Genomic DNA, 12,573 nt, shown 5'->3' on the forward strand with positions numbered 1-12,573 from the left:
GTCGAAACTCTTGTAAAACGTATATTTTGAAAAAAATTAAATAGGCTACTACGGTAATTTAAAAAGTCAGCAGATCTAATGTTATTTTTGGAATTCATAAATTGCTAATAAACATCTATAATGATTTATTATTATTATTAATAATTAATTAATTAATTAATTAATTAAATAAATACGATTAATTAAATTGAACAGTAGGTGGCGGCATGTTCTCATGACACCAGCCCGCCATTAAAATAAAAGAAGAAGAAGAAGAAAACGCATGTTAGTGAGGAGCACATAGTTGCTAATTTATTATCCACACCGTTTTGATAGATAAACTTTTAAAGAAAAGATGGAGTTAATCGGCAAAGGAAGACCTAGTTACACCTATGAGTTACACCAGAGCTTAATTTGTTGCAGAAAGCCAACGCTTTTTAAAGCATTTCAACCCCAGCAGTTAAAGCGATAAGCTTACCCCTGGATGACAGCATCAACCAAAAGCTAAAGTTTTACGGCTAGAATTGTGCTGTTTGGGTAAGTTATTTAAAATCTAATTGGTCACATGCCAACCTATTTTATTCTGCCCTGTCACTGTTTTATGTTAAGCTTTATTTGAGAAAACAGTCATTTTGCAGAATTACTGGTAAATCTGTAAAAATGCCGCGACGTTCACTGTCTTTGATGCGGAAGTGTCTGTTGCTAATTTTCCTTGGTCTGAGTGCTGTCAGGTGTCAGCTCTGTGTTTTCTGGTTTTGTGTGTCATATGTTTTGGTTTTGCAACCTGGCCATTTGTCATATTGTGTTGCAATGCACACGGTTGTGTGATGATGCAATTATTTATAATGAGGATACATTTACATTTGTTTGATTGTTGTCTTCATCTCAAACTCACTGTGCTGATGACTGTTTGTTGCATTTCTTGTCAAAAGGTAACTTATGCATGACTTTTAAGAGGACACCGTAAGCTATGCTGATTTTAGGTTGAGTTGAAGGGGGTGAGAGGGCCACGGTTCAAGTGTCACGGTTCACTATACTTACAATGCAGTGCTGAAGTGCCTATCCCTTTACCACTCTACAGATAAGCATTGTTGACAATTCGCGTATCTCCCCCGTAGTGATAAAATAAAATTCTGTATCAGATTTATTGGCAGAACAAATAGTTTGTTTAGGCATGGTTTGTAGAGAATTACAAACATGCGCACATATATTCAAACGCACATAACTATTCATTCTTGATGCGCACGTGAGCGCCATCAGCGTTTCTCACAGGTTCGCGTTTAAAGTCTGTGTTGAGAGAACGGTGTCGTCTTAGCGGCCCCTAATTTAACCCTCTACCGCACGCATTATGCTAGACCTATAAAAAAAATATTTGACTCTTTTTCTTTTCTTAGAATGGCTTAACTTGAAGTGCTGTAGAATTTTTTTTTGGAAAAAATATTATTCTAAGGTACTTTATGATATGTTGCCATATGGCAACAACATACAATAGTGGAAATGACTTAGAATAAGTGTAAATTTACTTAAAGTTAATATTTTTGTTGTTTGTGTTGATTCAATTTGTGCTATAATAAGCTTTAACACAGTACTTATAAACAACACCTTATACATACTTTCCAACAAATGATTCTTCCAACTGATTCTATTTATTCCATTCTTTTTAACTGAATAATGCTTTATATTCTTTGAATTTCATAATTTTTTTTATTAATATTATTCAATTGCAAATGTATACAGTTAGTAACAAATATAATAATGTTCATCATGTATCATACAACATTGACATAAAAACATTTACATAAAAACATTGCAGTTCATGGAAATTCAACATTCCATCCTGGAACGGCTTCTTTTGGAATGGTGGGCACTGGGCAGCTCTAACCTCTTCTTGATCTAATGAAACATAAGCAAACATGCATTAATGTTATGTGAAAACCATGTAGAAATCTACGGATGATTTGATTTCTGGACCTATTCTTTGACCTGACCCATAACTCTGTCTCTTTGTCACTTTCTGCACAAGTACAAACCTACACACACACACACACACACACACACACACACACACACACACACACACACACACACACACACACACACACACACACACACATGTCTGGTTCACTATCTTTGTGGGGACTCGTAATTGTTTTTATACTGTACAAACTGTATATTCTCTCCTCTTACACTAACCCTAGCCCTAAACCTACCCATCTCACACACACATATCTGTATATCTGATATATCTGTATTCATACTGTATCTAATCAAAAGTAAAAATGCCATGTAAATTAGATGATTTTTTTCCATAATACAAATGCCTAGGCAGTCCTTAACATATGACTAATAAACATTATATCACTAGCATTAATATTGTTATTGTTACAGCTTAACAGATTGCAGCTGACCTTTCTGGCTAGCTGAACTATTGCAATAATGTCATTCCACTATCGCACAGTGTTGCCGCTTGGCAACACAGACATTTGATCGATTTACCAAAAACTAATTTCATAAAAACTTTTTTGAGTGGTGAATGTCATCATAACTTACCTGAGGTGAAGTTTCCGTTTTTTGTGTGTTTGTGATATGGGCTGGTCCTTGCTTCTGAATGATGTTTAAATTTGCTTTCAGAAACTACCGACAAGAGACGCAGTCTGTCATAAATCGCGCCAGAAAAAAAACCTGCATGTCATGTGACTTAACCAAAGCACATCATTGGCTAAACTAAGGTCTTCTCATTCCAACAAAAAACACGAGAATGTTTTCTTAAAGAGACAGTGGCAAGGAAATTAACAGAAAGAGTACGTTGCCATATGGCAACACCATGCGGTAGAGGGTCCCTAATTTAATAACAAATGTTCCTTTCGACGGAAGTGAATCAATCAAAACTAACTTTAGCAGGAAAGTAACATTATTCAAGAACCGCTATAAAGCCAAAACAATCTGTTACCTTAAATTATACGTTTATCTCTGTAAAGCAGCTTTGAAACAATCTACATTGTTAAAAGCGCTATATAAATAAAGATGACTTGACTATAGTGGTTTTGACCCATTACAGCACCTTTAATATAGAAGATTCCACAATACATACTGTATATTTCACACACATTTTTTTTTATTGAACTCAAGTGAACTGGGCGGGGTGGAATTGTTTTGCTGCAGTCTTCATGTGGCTTAAACACAAGCCAAATCTCTTTCACTTTCATTCTTCGCATAACCAACATCATGAGATCGAACCACAAAAACACTGCTAAGTGCACAGTCATATTTCACTCTTGAGGATACATATCCACATCCATCTCCAACACTTCCAGTCATCGCCGTCTGCCTCGTGCTTTGCATCCACTTCACTGTCAGTCCTGAAATGCCACTGCTGGGGTCTCACAGCTAGTCACACATCTGATGCCCTTTAGCTGCATTCAAAGGTCAAAGCACCATCCTGGGAGATGTACTGCACACATGTGTGTATTGATGTTAAGTGGAAATAGCATGGACACTCAAAGTCAAATGAACACTCACTAACAGATGTGAGTAAAATTGGCTTTGGCAATAATTTTATTAGGATAGCAGCATGACACGGCTTGAGTTCAGTTATAAGAATTGTTTTCTGACCCATGCTGAATTGCTGATGTGAGCAATTCATTGCAGTTATACTTTATTGCGATAGTCCACTAGACATAGGCTACTACTAGTACTAACTTTAACTTTGCAACTAAATATCAACTAACTCTCATTAATTTGCAACTGCATGTCAACTACAGTCATTCAAGTATTAGTAGACTGTTAGGTGAGGGTTAGTACAATACTCAGACAGCAACATAGTGTTGGCTCAGATCCGGCCCACATTTTACTAACTATGGATTCAACGCGTACAAAAGTTGACAGACATGTAGTTGCAAAGTTACTTTTAGTCAGTAGAATGTCTGGTGGAGGAGCTTCAAAAATGAAATGGGCCTAAGCAAACCGTCTACTATAATGACTGGTAGTTGACGACGTAGTTTCAAAGTTAGCTGCATATAGTTAGTAAAATGTCTAAAGCAAAGATGGATTGAAAAAGAAATAGACCTATGTGGTGACAAATATGTGAAGAAAAAACCCCCCCACCAAAACACAAGTGAATGAGGAATACAATTACAAACACTTTTCTGACAGGTGCAGTTTCATTGAGCGATTAAGTAAAGACTGACTTATGTTATGATGCTATGACTAGATTCTGTTTGTTGTCACATGAGATATGCAAGGAAAACTGCTAAATGCTGCAATATTTTGTATTATTAGCTAACTACATGTTGCTATCCAGGATGTTGGCTACCTCTGTCATCTCCACCTGGCTGGCTTATCTCACACACACACACACACACACACACACACACACACACACACACACACACACACACACACACACACACACACACACACACACACACACACACACACACGCAGACAGCTTTCAAGTCAGCAAACAACTTTAATGAAAGAAACACGCAATCCGAATAACTTTTCACTTGCGGCCCTTGTAGTTAGATTCATCTTTCGTTTGTTCCTTAAATTTGACATGCTTTCACAAAATCCCCAGCATCTTATCATGATCAGCAGCCCCCTTTGTTCTTGGATGCGTTTTAAGTGCTAATCCAATTTGTAAAAGCTTATGTGCCATCCTATTTCAGAGCCATCCAACTGCAAAGAAAGTAGGATGGAAAAATTACTGATAGATTGATAGGAAAAAAATCTCAAATCAAAAGAGCAGCGCTTAAAGCTATCACACTAGCAGAGCATGTTGGTGATGCTGGAAAACCAATACGTTTCTGTCAGCACTTGTTGTCCACCGTTAACCCAGGCAGTAACAAATACAAGTAGGTTTATTGAAATTCCGAGGTTGGACATTTATTGAAACTGGTGTTGCAGTGTTTTCATGCGTGCGCAAACATATATTGAACCTTAACAGCAATATAAATGCCTGAACTTGACAGGCCGTATATGAATAAGGTGAAGTGTGCAGTCGTGTGTTTTGAGTGTGAGTGGTAGACTAGGGTCAGTAGAGTTTATGGGCCTCCAATCAGCTGCAAGTGAAGTACATAAAAACAGCCGCATACTCCTGCATTTAGAACTGCATCCGCTGATGTGCTTGTTCACACAATAAATGTGCATTATATGGTAACTTATTTTTTTTAATCAAAACCAAATTTGTCTTGGGTCAACATGAGTAAAGGCCCATTCACACCAAGGACAATAACTACAGCGATAATTATAAAAAGTATAATACAAGGATATTTAAAAAATCTTTCTAAATGCAAAATAATAACTGTCCACACCAAAACTATAACGCTAGAGATAAATGATATAGCCTAGTTGGATTCACTTTCAAACGATAAAAATTAACAGCCAATCAGAATCAATCTTGTTTTAAAGAGCTCAAGAATTTAAAGTGGCAGAAGACAAAACTGCACCGCACACTTTGGATAAACAAAATGATATTGCGCATTGATGTGGACTCTAATATAGTTATTAGGGCCCAAGCCCTGAAAGGGCGCAGAGCCCTATTGTTCTTCTAAGGATTTTTTGTTATTCTTCTTCTTCTTCTTCTTCTTCTTTATAATAATTTTTTTTCAAGGTTTTTGCCACTTTTGGGGGCCTTAACGTGCTCAAAAACTCTTGAAACTTTGCACACGGGTCAGAACCCGCGGCCATTAGAGCCGGACTGAAGCTGGTACCCGGGCGTGGCAGGGGGGCTCGACAGCGCCCCCTTGGAACGGGGTCCAAAAACTTGGTCCATAAATCAAACACGCTTGCATGAAATAATATGAAACTCGGTACACTTATAGATCTCAGCGGTTCATATATCCTTCATGCTCTGACTTTTTACCCCAGCCCAACAGGAAGTCGGCTATTTGGCGTAGTTTAAAAACGCATGTAATGGAATTTAAAATACTCCTCCTAGACGATTCAACCAATCGCCACGAAACTCGGTGTGCATGAAGTCAAGACATTGAGGATGATAAATTGCGAGGGGATTTTTGATATCTCGAAGGGTTTGGCCGTGGTGAGGAAACGAATTGATGGCGAATATTGGAAACAGGAAGTGTGTTATAACATCCTCATACATTAATTGATCTTGATGAAACTTCAGCAGTGTGTTCGCTGTAAGAGGCCGATCATATGGATGTGACTATTGTGAGTCAAAGTTATAGCGCCACCAACTGGCAGCAGGAAGTGTGTCACTTTCAAAATGCTTTGAATTCACCCTCTTCTTTTTACCCGATTTGCTTCAAACTTCATCTGTATAATGTAAACACACGACAGATGTAGACCTGTGAAAGGATTATTGATATCTTTAATACTGTCGCCATGGCAACGCTTTAAACTTTTATATTATTTTTGGATGAATTTGAGGCACTTAACATACATCAAATTGCATGAAACTCAACATGCCTATCACATTTATTGTCTAATAGACATGTGCAAAGTTTCAGAAACGGGCGTGGTAAGGGGCTCAGTAGCGCCACCTTTAGTCAATTAAAGGTGACTAATACCTGTAGGTATTAGTTTTACCTACAGTAACCAAACTCAGTACGTATATTCTTCTCTTCGATCCGGACAACTTTCTAATTTACAGTCATTAGCTCCGACCAACAGGAAGTCAGATATTTTGGTTTGAATGTGTACTTTTTGGAGCATTTTCCCTCTGCCCCTCTGTGTGTGTGTGTGAGTGTGTGTGAGGAGGGGGGCTAATTTAGTTTAACCATTTCTCTGCTGTGTGCAAAATCTCTGGCACTTTTGAGGGCCTTAACGTGCTCGAAAACTCTTGAAATTTTGCACACAGGTCAGAATCCGCGGCCATCAGGGCCGGGCTGAAGCTGGTACCCGGGCGTGGCAGGGGGGCTCGACAGCGCCCCCTGGAATGGGATTCGAACACTTGTCCGTATATCAAACACGCTTGCATGAATTAATATGAAACTCGGTACACATATAGATTTAATCGGGCCGAACAACTTTCCCTGGGTCAAGTTTTACGCCAGCCCAACAGGAAGTCGGCTATTACGGGTTGATTGGAGAACGCTTGCTCTCGCATTTGAAACACTTCTCCTAGAGAATTCATCCGATGACCACGAAACTCGGTCAGCATGAAGTCAAGACATGGAAGATGATAAATTGCCAGGGGATTTTTGATATCTCGAACGGTTTGGCCGTGGCGAGGAAACAAATGTATGATTAAAAAAGGATGCATAAAGTGTGTTATAACTTAGTTATAGTTTTACCTACAGTTACAAAACTCAGCGTGTATATTGATCTTATCAAGCCGAACAACTTTCTAATTTACAGTCATTAGCTCCGACCAACAGAAAGTCAGATATTGTGGTTTGAATGTGGATTGTGTCTCTCTCTGTCTCTCTGCCATTCTGTGTGTGTGTGTGTGTGTGTGTGTGTGTGTGTGTGTGTGTGTGTGTGTGTGTGTGTGTGTGTGTGTGTGTGTGTGTGTGTGTGTGTGTGTGTGTGTGTGTGTGTGTGTGTGTGTGTGTGTGTGTGTGTGTGTGTGTGTGTGTGTGTGTGTGTGTGTGTGTGTGTGTGTGATATTTTGGTTGGGTGACAGTTAGGGGTGGGCGATATGGCAAAAATATCATATCACGATTTTTTTCAGGAAAATCACGATTCACGATTTTATCACGATTCCTTTTCATGTTGGTTTTACTATTTTGCAAGTGACTGAGCATCACAGCCAAACTAATGTCCCTATTTTAATGTTCCAAAGTGGCGAAGATAAAAAATATTTGTCATTGTCTTTGTTATTAAAAATTAAGAACAAAGATACACATACACAACTTAATATACAAATAAAAAACAGTGCTTTATTTTTTCAGCTACAGGTGTATTTAACAGCATTGAAGAAAGTAATTAAATTAACAAATATGAAAATAAAACACAACATCGACTTCACTATATACATTTTACATTGATTCTTATTAAAGCGACTATTAAAGTTCTCAGTCAAGAGTGAGTGAGATGCTCTTTGTATTTTGTGGTTTTATTAACAGGGATAGTTCTCCCAAAAATTAAAATTCTCTCAAGCCGCTTTAAACCTGAATAAGTCTCCCTCTTCTGTTGAAAATAAAAGTTATTTGGAGGAATGTGGGTAAACAAACAGTTGATGTACCCCATTGACTTCCATAATAGTTTTTTCCTACTATGGTAATTAATGGGGACCAGCAACCGTTAGCCACACTCCTCAAAATATCTTATTTTGTGTTCAGCACAAGAAATAAATTAATACAGGTTTGGAACAACATTAGAGAGTGAGTAAATAATGACAGAATTTTTATTTTTGGGTAACTGTCCCTTTAAGGACAAGCGGCTGCATGTTTACTATTAGGGCTACTGTCACTTTAAGATCTGCGCGCAACGAGTCTACACGCATTTGACAAGGCAGATTTTTTCTTCATTTTTTCTATTGTTCTTTCACTTTAGACATAACCAACTTTGTTTATGTAAACCTTGTGTGTATTTGACAGTATTAGCGCAATAAGATAACTTAGTTCAGTAACGGGTGCTGTTAGACAGGCTTTTAGTGCATGCGCGCGTCGGGTCTATTGCGCTCAGAAAAGCGCCCGTTAGAACAGCGCATCAGCAGCGAATGACATGTTTAACCGCCAAGGCTTTAAAGCACATGCAAATAATTCATTTTTTATGAACTACAGTGTCCCGTTCCTCTGCTGCATTTCATGTGGATATACGTCGCGCTGTACAGTATGTTGAGACGGAGGCGCCAGAAATGCAAACTGATAAAATGGACGATCCTACGATATTTCTTCAAAAGCAGATCGTGGAGACATTTTAATCGTCCACGATCAAAAATCGTAATATCGCACACCCCTAGTGACAGTTGTAGGTTACAGTTTGACAAGAGTTTATAGTTTAACAAAAGCACACTGTTGTGCTTTATTGCGAGTGTACACAAATATAGAGAAACACTTTGAATGATGTCCTGTGTGAACAAAATGACGGAGTATGTTTTTATGTCTCCATTCGATCGAGCCACACACACACACACACACAAACAGCATTCCAATCTTGACATCGCAGCATGTTCATTATAGCCTTAATAAAATTGAATAATAAAATAGTCAACCTAACATAAAAAAATTACACTGCTCTGTTTAAATAGTCAGTTGTACAGTTCGTACCGTTCACAGTAAGCACCGCTCCACTGTGATGTTTCCAAGCATATGCAAGCAGCGATGGAGGGCCCAAGCCGGTAGCACCGCCACCCGGTGCCTTTAGTGCAACTAAAGGCACCAGGGTGGCGGTGCAACCGGCTTGGGCCCGCAATCGCTGCTTGCAGCTTTAATTATACTTGTTGTTCTCTGCCCTTAAGGCTCTGAAACCGATCAAATTTAAACTGTGTGCATGAATATGAAGCTAATGCATATTAAGTGAATAATGTATGATTCCTAATCTAATGCACATGTAAGCACCACCCACCGTACACTAATCCAAGTATACATTCTTAAATGTAAATCTTAAAAAAAGGTGATATCATATATATATATATAATAAATATTCACATTACTATGTTTTTTTTACCCATACACTTTATGTAATGCAGTAGTTCTAAACTGGTCTGATGCAAGATTGTTCTGACAAGGTCTGGAGAGCATATAAAAACAATGAACATAGAACAACAATGCCAAATTCAAGTAGCCTAATAAAATGCTAGTTTCAGAAGAAGAAAAAAAATAGATCAATAAACTCTTATAAAGGGAGAAAACAAAATCTTCTGTTGTTGACGTCGAAGGCAGCGAGTCGAATTTATTTTGTGTATTTTGGTGCAAATATATCTGTAACTTAATTGATTGTAACCGAAACAAATCAGATGACAAGACAACAACATGGAGAGTTATGTGTCATGTGTCAGAAAATGTGAATCAGATCACATGAAGTATGGGTATATAATGTATGTACTATTGAGTAAAAATAGTTATTCATATTATATTATGAACAGGAAACCGCCCATGCCCATATGACAACATTCAAGTCACAAGCAGAGAGTCATAAAACTAATTATTTTAGGAAAACTTCAAAACACATGAAAAACACTGGCCGCGTGACGGGTGTGTATATGTACACACATGACTGTGATACGAGTTTACCCTGTACACCAAATAGCCATGCAGGTCTTCAGGAAATGGAGGCAGTACAAGAACTACAGATATAGAAAAACATTTATCCATTCATTCATTCTCCAAACCACTTGTCCTCCTTTAGGGTCGCTAGGAGGCTGGAGCCTATCCGAGTGTCTCTGGTCGTAGGCAGGGCAACACGTATGGCCTGTCCAATGGCCATTTTTAAAATTGACTTGACCAATTGTCATAAGGCTGATTAAAAGTCATGTCCACCTGACACTAATTCATGGTTTTTCTTAGGTTTTAAATAGTATAGTATAGTATATATTTCATAGTAAATAAACCGTGTTTTATAGGGGTGTAACTATATCATGTCACAATGTATCACAATACAAAAATGCAACTATGTATTGTGGATAGTGACAGTTTGTATTGTGTATAGTTCGCCCAAAATAAAACGTTTTCTGAGTTTTTGTGTCAGTCAGTACTACATTAAACTATTTAATGTTGAATTTAATGTATAATAATGCAATGGGGGAATATTTGTGGGTCCTGCAATGCCAAATGTCTTGTTACAAGTAAAAAGTGGCCTACATTATTTTAAATGTATCTAGCCAGTGACAGAGTGAAATCATATTCATCTAAAATAAATCTGTAATTTTCAGCTTCAGAAGCATGAATATTTGTATGCTGGTGTCACCATTGTCCTGTGCATTGGGTTACCAGCACCAAGTCCAAGCCTATTCATATTCACTCACAATGTAATACCAAATTTAGCAATTTAATCAACAGTATATTTTTTTGTTAACCTTTAACCATATGTCTTGGAGTATCGCCATAATATCGTATCGTGAATTCAATATCGTAGTATATATAATCGTTACTTGAGGATATCGTTACACCCCTAGTATTTTAGGCTATCTATTCAAACAAAAAAAATAGATAAGCATTCTAGTAGTTGAACTCGGTCTGTATGATTAGTTGATCATCCTAAACAATACCAAGCAGATATTTCAAAGTGAACTTTTGGACCAAGTGAAAACGTTTGGTGTAAAGCTACAATAGTTTCAAAAGCAAAGCTTTGGACTATAGGGTTAAAGGGACATACTGTAGATCCAGATTAGCCTTACTGTATTGACCCAGGTGTATCTGATAATTAACTGCATATTGTAACACGCCTTATCTTATTGCCTCTGTTGTGGAATTGTAGTGCCTTTGCAAAATCTTCTATGCATGCATAAACAAACACAAACATTCACATTTATTCCTTCTTTGAAACGGACATTACACAATCTTACAAACGTCAGAGTCAATCACATTGCCAAAGCGTTTGTCCACAAAGACCAAGAATGATCTAAGCAATCGTCGTCTGTGCGTATGATCTGACCTCTGTCCTGGGTGAAATGCCAGGCTGGAGATTCATGTCATTGTGGTTCTTTATGAAATAAAAAGACATGAAAAAACATCAAGAAATTCTCTGTTGATCCACATAATTTGAACAACATGTCCTGCATGTGTCCTGTTACCACACACACACGCACGTTGTGCACGTAATGTCTTTATCTGTTTACAACTTAAAATGGAAAAATAACATGAAAGAAAAATGAGTCAAAATCCCATATCTAATATCTAAAAACAATTGAGTTTTGATAGCTTAACCTATTTTCTTAAACTCTAATGCTAAGAAGACAATAGCAGAAGAAACTTTTACCCATGATCCTCAGGGCCATATCAAATATTTCTGTGAGTCTGATGTTGCCGCTGTCTGGGGAATGGATGTGTTTTCATATCTGATGTAATTTTGCATCAGAGTTTTCCTCATGTTACTCTGCATTAAGCTGTTGTTGCTTTGTGAAGTTCTACTAGGCCAAAAAAACTGAATTAGCCTATAGCAATGTTTGAAAAAAAAGAAAAAGAAAAAATGTTAACATATTAAACCGATCCAAAACGGTCTTCTAGCCTATATTTTAGTCCCTTCCAAGTCTAAACTGATAATATGTAAGGAAAAATGATGTAATAGTCTATCACATTTGCACAGTCTGTACTATTTGAATTTGTGATTGGTTGAAAAATCTAAATATTTAACAGAACGATAAAATAACGTTATTAACTGGTTAATGGCAATTTCAATGTCTGTTCAGAACAATTACATTTGATTTTGTTTCCGTTTCTGGTTATGTTCCTGTCAAAATCTTGTTTGTTTGTTTTCGTTCATTGAACAGATTCAAATGTTTACATTTGGCATTTTATAAAGCAATATTTTATGTTGGGCCTGTAATCAGTTGTTTTTGAAAAGTGTTTGATATTTCATTCATATTTTCTATTTCTACATTCTTAATCAAACATTTGCCCAGAAGTTCTAAATAAAGGGAGAAAAATAAATCACATACATTTGAGTACGGTATATACTTAATAGCCTATATACTCAATATATACTCAATATATATCAACTATTCTTTTAGTTGATAAAAGAAAATAT

The 12,573-nt window shown here is 37.2% G+C and overlaps 1 long non-coding RNA gene across 1 annotated transcript in view; it reads left to right on the forward strand.

Annotated features, from left to right (window-relative positions):
* The first annotated feature begins 214 nt into the window (after positions 1–214).
* The window catches only part of LOC307001758, a 75,232-nt gene continuing 62,873 nt past the window's right edge, over positions 215–12,573 (forward strand). Inside the window, exon 1 of the long non-coding RNA XR_013798315.1 lies at positions 215–516. This is a non-coding gene — a long non-coding RNA (uncharacterized lncRNA). The remainder of the gene's footprint in view (positions 517–12,573) is intronic.

Source organism: Phoxinus phoxinus, assembly GCF_949152265.1.
Source record: "Phoxinus phoxinus genome assembly, chromosome: 7".
Taxonomy (NCBI): Eukaryota; Metazoa; Chordata; class Actinopteri; order Cypriniformes; family Leuciscidae; genus Phoxinus; species Phoxinus phoxinus.